Source organism: Salvelinus sp. IW2-2015, unplaced genomic scaffold, assembly GCF_002910315.2.
Source record: "Salvelinus sp. IW2-2015 unplaced genomic scaffold, ASM291031v2 Un_scaffold1861, whole genome shotgun sequence".
Classification (NCBI taxonomy): domain Eukaryota; kingdom Metazoa; phylum Chordata; class Actinopteri; order Salmoniformes; family Salmonidae; genus Salvelinus; species Salvelinus sp. IW2-2015.
In genome coordinates this window covers 281,658-294,151 of record NW_019943226.1, presented here as the reverse complement: position 1 = coordinate 294,151, position 12,494 = coordinate 281,658, and the positions used below count along the sequence as shown (strand labels likewise).

At 42.7% G+C, this 12,494-nt stretch overlaps 1 pseudogene; it reads right to left on the bottom strand.

Moving 5' to 3' along the window:
* LOC112072233 (liprin-alpha-2-like) overlaps positions 1-12,494 on the bottom strand; it is a 130,356-nt pseudogene that overhangs the window by 10,703 nt on the left and 107,159 nt on the right.

Here is a 12,494-nt window from a genome sequence, read left to right as displayed (position 1 = left end):
CCACAGCCCGTCCTGACCCCAGCAGCGTACCAGTGTCATGATACCCATGCGCTCCATGTCTGCGGTGCTGCGGTGGTCCAGCTTGGGGGTGGAGTGTCCGCTGGGCGGGGAGGAAGAGGCCAGGGAGGAGGCGGTGGCCGAGGCGGTGATGGAGGCTCCGGGGTGGTGCATACGGGCCAGGTTGAGACCCTCCAGGCTGACGCTGGCCACACGGTTCTCTATCTCCTCCGCCCGCAGCTCTGTCGACTCCTTCTCCTCCTGGATCAGTCTGGGAGAGAGGGGGAGGCGGAGAGGGAGGGAGGAATTGATTAGACTTATTTCACAGCTGTATTCAGCCACTGTATATATAGAAAGCTCATTCACCCAACAGGACTCTGAGAATTCTCAGAATCCCTTGGTCCTTTGTGGTTAAATTCTCTGGATGTTCATGGAAATCCCCACTGCAGACCCCTAGGGCTCCTCTTAAAGACAAAGCCGGGAGACAAAAAGCCAGTTCATTACCCATAAACCATATAGGCGCACAACACTACCTCACAACACTAATTKATTTAGAATTTAATTCACAAGGCTTCTGCCATCGGAGCTGAAATCGTATTCCAACTCAGCATATTCTTACCCAGAAATCACCCCGATGAGGCATGTCTSTATCGATTGTGCTTATAAGCAAAAAACAATAAAGGCCTTAGGTAAATTAACAACACTTCACTTTAAAATGTCACTTAAGCTTAGGGTTGTGTGAAATAATACTTGGCTAATCCCCAGACAAGAAGATCAGTACAATATTAACAAGCAAGTAACATACCTTGTATCTTGAATAAGCCCAAACCAGTAAATACTGTTGTTTGATTTCAAACTGTGTCAGGCTCCCAATGTTAACCAAGTGTTTATCATCTTAATACAATAGATTATTCTGACAGCTAAGTGGGTAAATGATCAATACTTGAATAAAACTTCAGTATATCAGTGTCAGCTCCTGTAACTGGCAGTATCTGAGGTTTGTGTTTAATTCATCTAGACAGGGCATCACACTCTGCAGACAAGAGCCAACAAGCTTCAGCCCTGAAGACAAGTGTGTCCACACACATCCATGGATATCCAATCAATTACTGTCTCATTAAATCAATTTCATTGCCACAGAAACCTGAGGCACGGAGCCCACTGATAGGATGAGCCAGCCTTATGGGTGGAGAAAGCTAGGCCAACACCCATAAACTCTCCCTCATGTCAAGCACTAAGAGGCATATTTTACCAATCAACAATGAAGTGACCAACATGGATTAATTAAATCAATGTGTCAGTAATGTTTCCCAAGGAACTTTATCCACATAACATACAACTTGATTTACATAAAGATCAGTCACAAGGGGTGTTTCCTGGCAATGAGACCTGACCAGGAAGCCAACAGTTTTTATAAATGTAAATGTCTGATCCCTAGCATGGTCTGTCCAATAAGAGCAGGGTTAAAGTCAGGTAAATGTCTGATCCCTAGCATGGTCTGTCCAATAAGAGCAGGTTAAAAATCAAGGATAAATGTCTGATCCCTAGTATGTCTGTCCAATAAGAGCAGGATTAAAGTCAGGTAAATGTCTAGTCCCTAGCATGGTCTGTCCAATAAGAGCAGGGTTAAAGTCAGGTAAATGTCTAGTCCCTAGCATGTTCTGTCCAATAAGAGCAGGGTTAAAGTTCAGGTAAATGTCTAGTCCCTAGCATGTTCTGTCCAATAAGAGCAGGGTTAAAGTCAGGTAAATGTCTGGTCCCTAGCATGGTCTGTCCAATAAGAGCAGGGTTAAAGTCCCGTACCGTATCTCTTTGTTAATGGCGTCCAGCTGCTCCTGCAGCATCATGGCTAGGGTCTGGGCGTCTGAGTGACCGCCGGGGGACAGCAGGTCCATGGAGCTGAACATGGTCTCCCGGTCATCGTCATCAATGTCCGACATGTCAGACATCTCACTCTCAAAGGGGTGGCTACCCAGGATGCCTAGCTGCTGAGAGCGCCACTCGTGCTCCCCCAGTGACTTAGCCTGTAGGGGAGGGTGGGTTTACAGATACAGAAGTGTGCACTAATCAAGGGAAGTGTGCACTAATCAAGGGAKGGGAGTGTTCTTGAGGTTATCCTGGTAAAACATCATGGGCAGGATGACATAACTGTAGAGAGATGTGACATTTTAATGTAAAGAGACTTGAATATGTTTTTGCACTGTACAAATATTACAGCACACATTATGATTAATACATTCAATGCAGTATTTTGGTTTTATAAAATAATTGGCTAAGTAAAGCTGTCAGCTTCAGGGAGTCTAAAATGTCTCTACTAATTCAACTTTCATCAGACAAAATAATGAGGCTTGACTTTTAATACGTCCCAAAGGATCTTAACAAGCCATTAAAGAGTTTTTAWTAAAAATAAAAATATGCTAAAACAAGCTTCTAAGATTACTGCTGAATGTCAGTATTTATCTCCAGGTTATTTCAGTCTTCAAACCTGAGACACTGTAACAGTAGCACTTTATAACAATGATCCTCAAAGGCAATGCTAACCAATCACACCCATCTCCAACAGGTGATGTTGGAGATGGGTGATGTTCCCTCTGTCGTGCTAGGTGATGTTCCCTCTGTCGTGCTAATGCTAACAGTCTGGCTCCATGCAACCATGCAGACCTGAGTTCAAATACTTTATCTGTACTTGTTTAAGCGTTCCTGGCTTAATGGATAGAATAGTCCTACTACTGCCTCTACCTCAGCCAGGGCTGACCAGAGAGAGACTAGTTCCTGACCTTGCTCTCGTCCCTGCGGAGACCCATGCGTCCTCTCCTGGGCCTGCGGATGACCTTGGCTGACCGGTAGTGGTCTGACTGGGTCTCAGCCAGGGAGCCCAGGGAGAAGCGGAGCTCCCCCGACGTGTCCAGGTGAGACCTGATAGATACATTTACATTTAAGTCATTTAGCAGACGCTCTTATCCAGAGCGACTTACAAATTGGAAAGTTCATACATATTCATCCTGTCCCCCGGGGGAACTGAAACCCACAACCTGGCGTTGCAAGCGCCCATGCTCTAACCAACTGAAGCACACACAGGACCAACGTAGATAGATAGATAGATAGATAGATAGATAGATAGATAGATAGATAGATAGATAGATAGATAGATAGATAGATAGATAGATAGATAGATAGATAGATAGATGATAGATAGATAGATAGATAGATAGACGATAGATAGATAGATAGATAGATAGATAGATAGATAGATAGATAGATAGATAGATAGATGTAGATGAAGATAGATAGATAGATAGAATAGATAGTAATAGATAGATAGATAGATAGAAATAGATAGATAGATAGATAGATATAGATAGTAGATAGATAGATAGATGTAGATAGATAGATAGATAGATAGATAGATAGATAGATAGATAGTAGATAGATGATAGATATAGATAGATAGATAGATAGATAGATATAGAGATATAGATAGAGATAGATAGATAGATAGATAGATAGATAGATAGTAGATAGATAGATAGATAGATAGATAGATAGATAGAGATAAGATAGATAGATAGATAGATAGATGATAGATAGATAGATAGATAGATAGATAGATAGATATAGAATAGATAGATAGATAGAAGATAGATAGATAGAGATAGATAGATAGATAGATAGAGTAGATAGATAGATAGATAATAGATAGATAGATAGGATAGATAGATAGATAGATAAGATAGCATAGATAGAAAGATAGATAGATAGATAGATAGATAGATAGATAGATAAGATAGATAGATAGAAGATAGGATAGAGAACATGCATGTCAGACACCGTAACATCAACTTTGTTCAAACTGAAGGCAGTGATTGAAATTGCAGATATTGTGCAAAGAATAATACCAAAACCAAGAGGATCTTGCTTGTTTAAAACGGCCTGCTTTTTATCTAGTAGGAAGACAGCAATTTGTAAGAATCAACAGTCAGTGTTGGTGTGTTCTCAACGGTGGCAAATTGCTTTCTCAATGAGTTGTGACTGAAGAGACAATCAGGAGATCATGACAGCTGCTGTCATCACAGAACTCCAGCCCCAGTTATTTGGACTTTATCACACATTCTGTCAGTGGAAAATAAAAGGATCCCCAACCAGACCCACACCACACCACACACACACACTTACACTGAGAGTACAAAACATTAATGACACCTGCTCTTTCCATGACATAGAATGACCTGGTGAATCCAGGTGAAAGCCATGATCCCTTCAGAATCAGATTAGATGAAGGGGAGGAGACAGGTTAAAGAAGGATTTTTAACCTTGAGACAATGAGACATGGGTGTGTATGTGTCGCTTGTAGTATGCCAATGGGCAACACCAAATATTAAGTGCATTGGAAGAGACAGATATGGTAGTAGGCTGCCAGGGGCCACTGGTTTGTGTCAAGAACTGCAACTGTGCTGGGTTTTCACGCTCAACAGTGTCCCGTGTGATACAAGAAGTGGTCGCAGCACCCAAAGGACATCCAGCCAACTTGACAAAACTTGAGAAGGCATTGGAGTCAACATGGCCAGCATCCCTGTGGGACGCTTTCGACGCACCTGTTAGATGTCCATACTGCCCCGAGGAATTAGGCAAACAAAGAGAGGGGTACAACCTCAATATTAGGAGGTGGTGTCATAATGTTTGTACACTCGATGTATATGCACACCACACGGCCACCACACACACACACACATCACACACACACACACACATCACACACACACATACACTACCATACCGACATTCTACACGACATCAGTACGACTACGACACACACATCGACAGTCCACCCAAACACCAGTCAAACACACACACACACACCACAGTCCTACCAAACTCACCCATACCGTGACAGAGGGGTCTGGTGTTGTGAGTGAGCCTGTTCTCAGTCGGAAATGGTCCAACTCTGATCTCAGCTTGTCTATCTCATCTGCCAGATGAGTCTGGAGGGAAGCCGGGAAACAGGGACAACATGATCGGTGTAGCAAGAATACCTTGTGAAGTTTCTTATTCATTACTGTAAAACCCTATTGCAATTTCAAACTCCACAACATGATTGGACAGCACTTGCTAGTCAGTTCTCGTACTCTGCCTGGTTATGGATTACTATCTCACTATCTGAAACGAGACAACAGGTTCTTGTTGAATATTCAATGGAGAAGATGATAACAAATTAAACCCAAAGTCAACACCCAGATCATTATTTATCTATTAAAGCACTTAATTAAACCAACCTCATGTAAAATTCAAAACTGATCGGGGACTTACTTTTTCATGGATTGAATCCTCGTACTGTTTCTGTAGCATTCCGAGTCTTGTATTAAAACATTCTGAAATGGAAAGAGAAGTATTCCAGTCAATCTATGGCCATTTCCTCAAATTCTCTGAAATAAAACTTTATGACATATTGGTATTATGTGGTCTCCATGTTTAACCTTCTCCCAGAGCAGCCATCCTCTCTTTCAGTGGAGCTGAAGAAGTTCGTTGGACTCTGTAAGAAAGTCTGTCCACCGTGTCCCCGACAGGCGCTTGTTGTGTTCCTCGTTCATCTTTTCTCTCTGCCGAGCCTGAGAGGGACAAAGTGTGTGACTTTCAAAAGCAGAAGCTTGACAGTATGTCTTACCACACGAGTACATGTTCTAACCATTCTAATGTTGTAAAATACTGAAACAAGTCACCTGGATAGTGCAAAGTCATTCTCTTAAACTTCTATGAGGAGCAGGTGCAATGAAGCCAGTCTGTGATGGGCAGCATGTAGCTTAATCTAGCATACTAGCCTTATGGCAGCTAGCATGCTAGGCTGCCCAAGGTCAGCAAATAGGTGGAATGTAGCATCATGTAGCATAACCTAGCCTAGCATACTAGCCTTATGGCAGCTAGCACGCTAGGCTGCCCATGGTCAGCACACAGGTGTCATGTAGCATCATGTAGCATAACCTAGCCTAGCATGTTAGCATAGTCCCCTGGGGGTGACTCACTCTGAGCAGCTCCTGGTGCTTCTCCTCCAGCTGGCCCTCCAGGTGCCTCATGCGTTCCTCGATGCTGCCGTGGCGCTCCTCTGCCTGCAGGGGCCACCACACAGACAGGGGTGGGGGGAGAGAGAAAGGGGAGCAGGGGGCACAGTGACCCGCCAGTTTAGCAGCCATGGAGGGCAACACAGYCACATAATGCAGGGGCAACAAGACAAGACAGAGCCAAAAGCKTCTACTCCTCCAGTCTCAGATGGAACAGATAGATCACCAAAGCACAGGTAGAGAGAGGGGTGAGAGAAGGGCCAGGTCACAAGCAGTTGCTGCAGCAGTTAAGTCTACTAGCAATGAGCCCAGCCAGTGACATGCAGCTTTCCCCACAGTTTCAACCCTGCCTACGGACACAAGGAAAAACAAAGATCCCCCACAAGCAATCCCAGTACAATGACTCGCGACAACAGAAAGAAAGAAAACCAGCATGGATTTTTTTTTAAATGTAGTCTAGTAGTTAGCGACAGTACTGTGGCACCCTGTGGGACTACCTTCCTAAGAATGGAGTTCATGTCTTGGAGTTTAGCTTCCATAACAAACTGATAATCATCAGGAGAGGAGGCGGAGCTCGAGTCAGACTATGGGGCAGCAGGAGAGGAYAGGAACATATRACAGGGTCAGAGGTGATCGCATGCATAGCCTGCACATACAGTACTAACACATAACAAACAACACATCYTTGAAAAGACTCACTCCGGAATATTCTACATGTATGATGATAATCAGTTATACATAAGCAGTTTTGAAATGAACTCTCCTAGAATATGATGGAGCGGTTAAAGTAACTGTCCAGGGAAAATCTCACTTTTAAAAGTTCATATTCTGTTAACTCATACACAAATAATTTTGTTGACTCATCCTACTCATCCTCATCCCTCGTATTTGTGGCCAAAGCATAAATTGGAAAAGAACACATACAAAACCCTACCTCAAACGTGTATCTCAAACAGACTGTTTCAAAAATGCTTGRTATTTCCTCCTGGAGGATGAGCTTGCCAATCAGCGGTCTACTTGCATGAATATTTTATATGACCGGTATACGCCCACACCATTCAGTTGTTGCGGTATGCCCATAACATTCCAACAGAGAAAATATGCTTTTTAACATAATTATTTAAAACATTTTTGGGAAGGAAACTATTTCACTCATATTGTATTTCATTTTAGGTCATATTTCATAGACATCTGGAAGCACTGGAGTTACTTTAACGATGGGAGCAACGTGTGCTGCGTCTGAGTCTGCATGCACACACGTCTGTTTATGTGTGTGTGACCGTGTATGTGTGTGTGTGTGTCCTCTCACCTTGGTGAGTGCTGCTATCCTCTGGGCTAGTTCAGCCTCCACCTCTGGCAGGGTCTCAGCCTTTCTCATGGTCTGCTGCAGCTTCTGCTCTGCTAGCTCCAAACGCTCCAGCAGCTGCCTGTTCTTATCCTCCATCTGCACACACACATACGCACAGGGAAACAAGCACATACACACAGGGAAACACACACACAGGGGGGAAACATTGTGACTTATGACCCTGACCCGTATCACACATGGAGTACCACTCAATGCCAATCTCAAGAGAGCTTTCTGAGTATTTCTGGACAGACTAAGTCACATGTACTACATATAGAACAGAATACAGTATATATACTGTATGTATACACTGTAGTCATTCTATATCAGAAACACAGACAACCTTCCACTACATAGAGTATACATTAGGGATGTAATGWTACACCGATACGCATCAGTCCCCTAATCAAATGTTTAAGATACAAGTCCATCGTTCCGCGGACCCTAAACCGATCCAAATACAGCATGGATCGGTCAGAAAATCTATTAAAACGTTACGAATCGCTGGTTCACTAAAATGTTCTGCTCATATTACATTCTATCTTCTGAAAATACCTCTCATCTTTAGCAACAGCTGATGCGTCCTCTCCTTCAGTGTCCAACTGCATGTACAGTTGAAGTTGAAAGTTTACATATACTTAGGTTGGAGTCATTAACCACTCCACAAATTTCTTGTTAACAAACTATAGTTTTGGCAAGTGGGTTAGGACTTCTACTTTGTGCATGACACAAGTCATTTTTCCAACAATTGTTTACAGATAGATTATTTCACTTATAATTCACTATATCACAATTCCAGTGGGTCAGAAGTTAATATACACTAAGTTGACTGTGCCTTTAAACAGAAATTCCAGAAAATGATGTCATGGCTATAGAAGCTTCTGATAGGCTAATTTACATAATTTGAGTCAATTGGAGGTGTACCTGTGGATGTATTTCAAGGCCTACCTTCAAACTCAGTGCCTCTTTGCTTGACATCATGGTAAAATCAAAAGAAATCAGGTAAGACCTCAGAAAAAGAATTGTAGACCTCCACAAGTCTGGTTCATCCTTGGGAGCAATTTCCAAATGCCTGAAGGTACCACGTTCATCTGTACAAACAATAGTACGCAAGTATAAACACCATGGGACCACGCAGCCGCCATACTGCTCAGGAAGGAGACGCGTTCTGTCTCCTAGAGATGAACGTACTTTGGTGCGTTATATGCAAATCAATCCCAGAACAACAGCAAAGGACCTTGTGAAGATGCTGGAGGAAACGGGTACAAAAGTATCTATATCCACAGTAAAACGAGTCCTATATCGACATAACCTGAAAGGCCACTCAGCAAGAAGGAGAAGCCACGCTCCAAAACCGCCATAAAAATGCCAGACTATGGTTTGCAACTGCACATGGGACAAAGATTGTACTTTTTGGAGAAATGTCCTCTGGTCTGATGATAACAAAAAATAGAACTGTTTGGCCATAAAGACCATCGTTATGTTTGGAGGAAAAAGTGGGACACTTGGGGTGCTTTGCTGCAGGAGGGACTGGTGCACTTCACAAAATAGATGCCATCATGAGGCAGGAAAATTATGTGGATAGATTGAAGCAACATCTCAAGATATCAGTCAGGAAGTTAAAGCTTGGTCGCAAATGGGTCTTCCAAATGGACATAACCCCAAACATCTTCCAAAGTTGTGGCAAAATGGCTTAAGGACAACAAAGTCAAGGTATTGGAGTGGCCATCACCAAGCCCTGACTCAATCCTATAGAAAATTTGTGGGCAGAACTGAAAAAGCGTGTGTGAGCAAGGAGGCCTACAAACCTACTCAGTTCACCAGCTCTGTCAGGAGGAATGGGCCAAAATTCACCCAACTTATTGTGGGAAGCTTGTGGAAGGCTACCCGAAACGTTTGACCCAAGTTAAACAATTTAAAGGCAATGCAGGGTGTATACCAAATAGTAACTGAGTGTCACGCCCTGACCTTAGAGAGCCTTTTTATTTCTCTATTTTGGTTAGGTAGGGTGTGATTTGGGTGGGCATTCTAGTTTTCTATTTCTTTGTTGGCCGGGTATGGTTCCCAATCAGAGGCAGCTGTCTGTCGTTATCTCTGATTGGGAATCATACTTAGGCAGCCTGTTTTTCCACCCTAGTTTGTGGGGTGTTGTTTTTGCACTGTAGCTGTATAGCCCTGCAGAACTTTATGTTCGTTGATCTTTTGTTGTTTTTTTGMTGTTCATTCGAAAATAAATTAAGATGTACACTTTCCACGCTGCGCTTTGGTKTTATTCCGACGACGGACGTAACACTGAGTGTATGTAAACTTCTGACCCACTGGGAATGTGATGAAAGAAATAAAATCTGAAATAAATCATTCTCTCTACTATTATTCTGACATTTCACATTCTTAAAATAAAGTGGTGATCCTAACTGACCTAAGACAGGGAATTTTTACTAGGATTAAATGTCAGGAATTGTGAAAAACMGAGTTTAAATGTATTTGGCTACGGTGTATGTAAACTTCCAACATCAACTGTAACTGTGTTGACAGTCATTGATCTACAAGTCATTTAACAAGCTGAACAACCCCGGGCAATATCAGTATCCTAGTCAAACTGTGCACCGTTCCCAGTTTCGCAAACTGACCAACGCGAGGTCGGCGCTTGTTCCTGATCTTGCACATCTACGCGGCACCTTCAGCATTCAAACGCTAAAATAGCTTGCGTGATATTAGGCTTTATTAATTGAATGACAACCTCTGTAATTTGCTAGGTTATTGTTATCTATGCTCTGTTGAAAATGGTGTTTTACTGGAATAAAAGTAAACTACCGGAGACATAACTCTCCTCTTGGCTATACCTGCTGAACGGGTTTTACAATAGATTTGATTTTGATTGTTCAGGTTCACCAACAGCAAAGGTTTTGGTAGTTTTCTGTTTAAAACATTCAGTGTATATGTTTCTTTTGTTTATTTTTTATATACAGGGAAAAGTTGATAATTTCATAACGAGGACAGAAATCACTTTGTGAGGCTCACTGCATGGCCGAAGCAAGAGGAGAAAATAATCTCGCTCCGTAAAAATGTCCAAATGGTCAAAACCATTCGATTTGGAGATGGGGGTGAAATCCAAAATTGTGCTCTATATTCATTGCCCATGTCATAGCTAATTTGTAAACGATACATATTGATACATTACCAGATCAAACACTTAATCTGCAAAAATGACAAGTTAATTAGTGGGTGATGGTGATTTCATAACCAAAGTGGGGGGACAAAAAACATTGCCACCCCTAATCTGATAGTGGGGTGGCGTAGCTCAGATGCCTTCATAGTACATACATCATAGACATACATAATTTACAAAGACACACACACACACGTCAGATTAGACAGATTCAGCTCAGAGAGGTCCTGCTCATGAGCTCCATCAGCAGCAGATATTGAATGTGAAAATGAATGTGTTTATGCAACCAATGTTTCTGCATCTAATCATACCGCATCAAATTGCATCGATTCGTTCTCTACTCAAACCGATGTGCACCGAATCGTTTCAAACTAAATGTATCGTTCCTATATCTAGATATGTATCGAATCGTCTTGAAAGGAAAAGATGCACACTCCTAGTATACATCATTTAAGGTACAGCAGTAGAGACAAAGTAAAACCTCTGTTTCCCTATGTCCCAGTCAATCTTCCTCCTGGCTCTGCTCAGTTTCAGGCTGTTCCATTTCCAGGAACTATTTGGCAGCTGTCTCCAACAGCAACAGAAGCTCCCGTCCCCCCTATAGCATTGGCCTTGGCAGCCCATGCCCAGTAATTAGACATGAGTGGGCTAGGGTCCGTGGGGGGCCTGGAGGGGCCAGACCAGGGCTCTATGTTTGTGTCTCTCTGCTATACTGTGTGTTTACTACTACTGTATGTATATACAGGCCCAGCACCCAGCTTTGGAAAAAAAACTATTCCCTGCATCCTCTCTCGCTCTCCATCCTTCCTGCAATCTTTCTGTCTCCCTTTTTGTCTCTCCTGAGTGGCTCATCTCCAACAGTCAGTGCCAAGGCCCTGGGGCTAGGCCATTGGCACGGCAACACGAAAAACCAGATCAGCAGGGGTGGTGGTGTGATGTGAGTGCTGGAGCTTTATTTCTGTATGCTCTGAGAATTCTGTTGGATGGAGTATCATTCAACTCTCCCTGATTGAAGTTCAGAGTTAGACTTAGCCCAAATTTCCTAGTGGCAAGGGAATGGGCCAGGATGCCATTGGAAAGAACCAAGGGACCGATGCCAGAGACAAACCAAGGGCAAACATTGGATTAGAAATGTAAGTTTAGAAAATTGCACATGAAAATTGCTTATGGTTTATTTCATTTTATAAACTGGGTGTTTTGAGCCCTGAATGCTGATTGACTGACATATCAGACCATATACCACGGGTATGACAAAATGTTTAGTTTTACTGCTCTGATAACCAGTTTATAATAGCAATAAGGCTCCTCGGGGGTTTGTGTTATATGGCCAATATACCACGGCTAAGGGCTGTATCCAGGCACTCCATGTTGCGACGTACATAAGAACAGCCCTTAGCCGGGGTCTATTGGCCATATACCACACATCCTTGGGCCTTATTGCTTAAATGTGCAGCTGTTGGTGCTGTATCTGTGATTGCTCCCCCTCCTTAACCATAACATTATTCACAATACCAAATAACTCAGGCACAGCAACCATGCACATCCACCCACACAGCATCTTCAAGTAACTACAATAAAAATCCTGACCCATACGCAAATGACTCAGCTGGAGTTAAACACAATGTCAAGATGCTCTCTCGTTTCAGGATGTTAGAAACTCCTATTAATCAAAGACGAGAGTTATCCTTGATCACTACTGGCAACAAACGCTGTGTTATTCTCCAGATCGCAGGTGATTTCAGCAAATATGTATGCTATTGTAACTACGGTACTCCCTTAATGTAGAGAACGATCAGCCTCCTGAGCCCATGGAGATCTCCTTTAAACCAGAGACCCCAGATGGAATTGAGTTTCGTTAAACCAGAGACGCCAGATGGAATTGAGTTTTGTTAAACCAGAGACGCCAGATGGAATTGAGTTTTGTTAAACC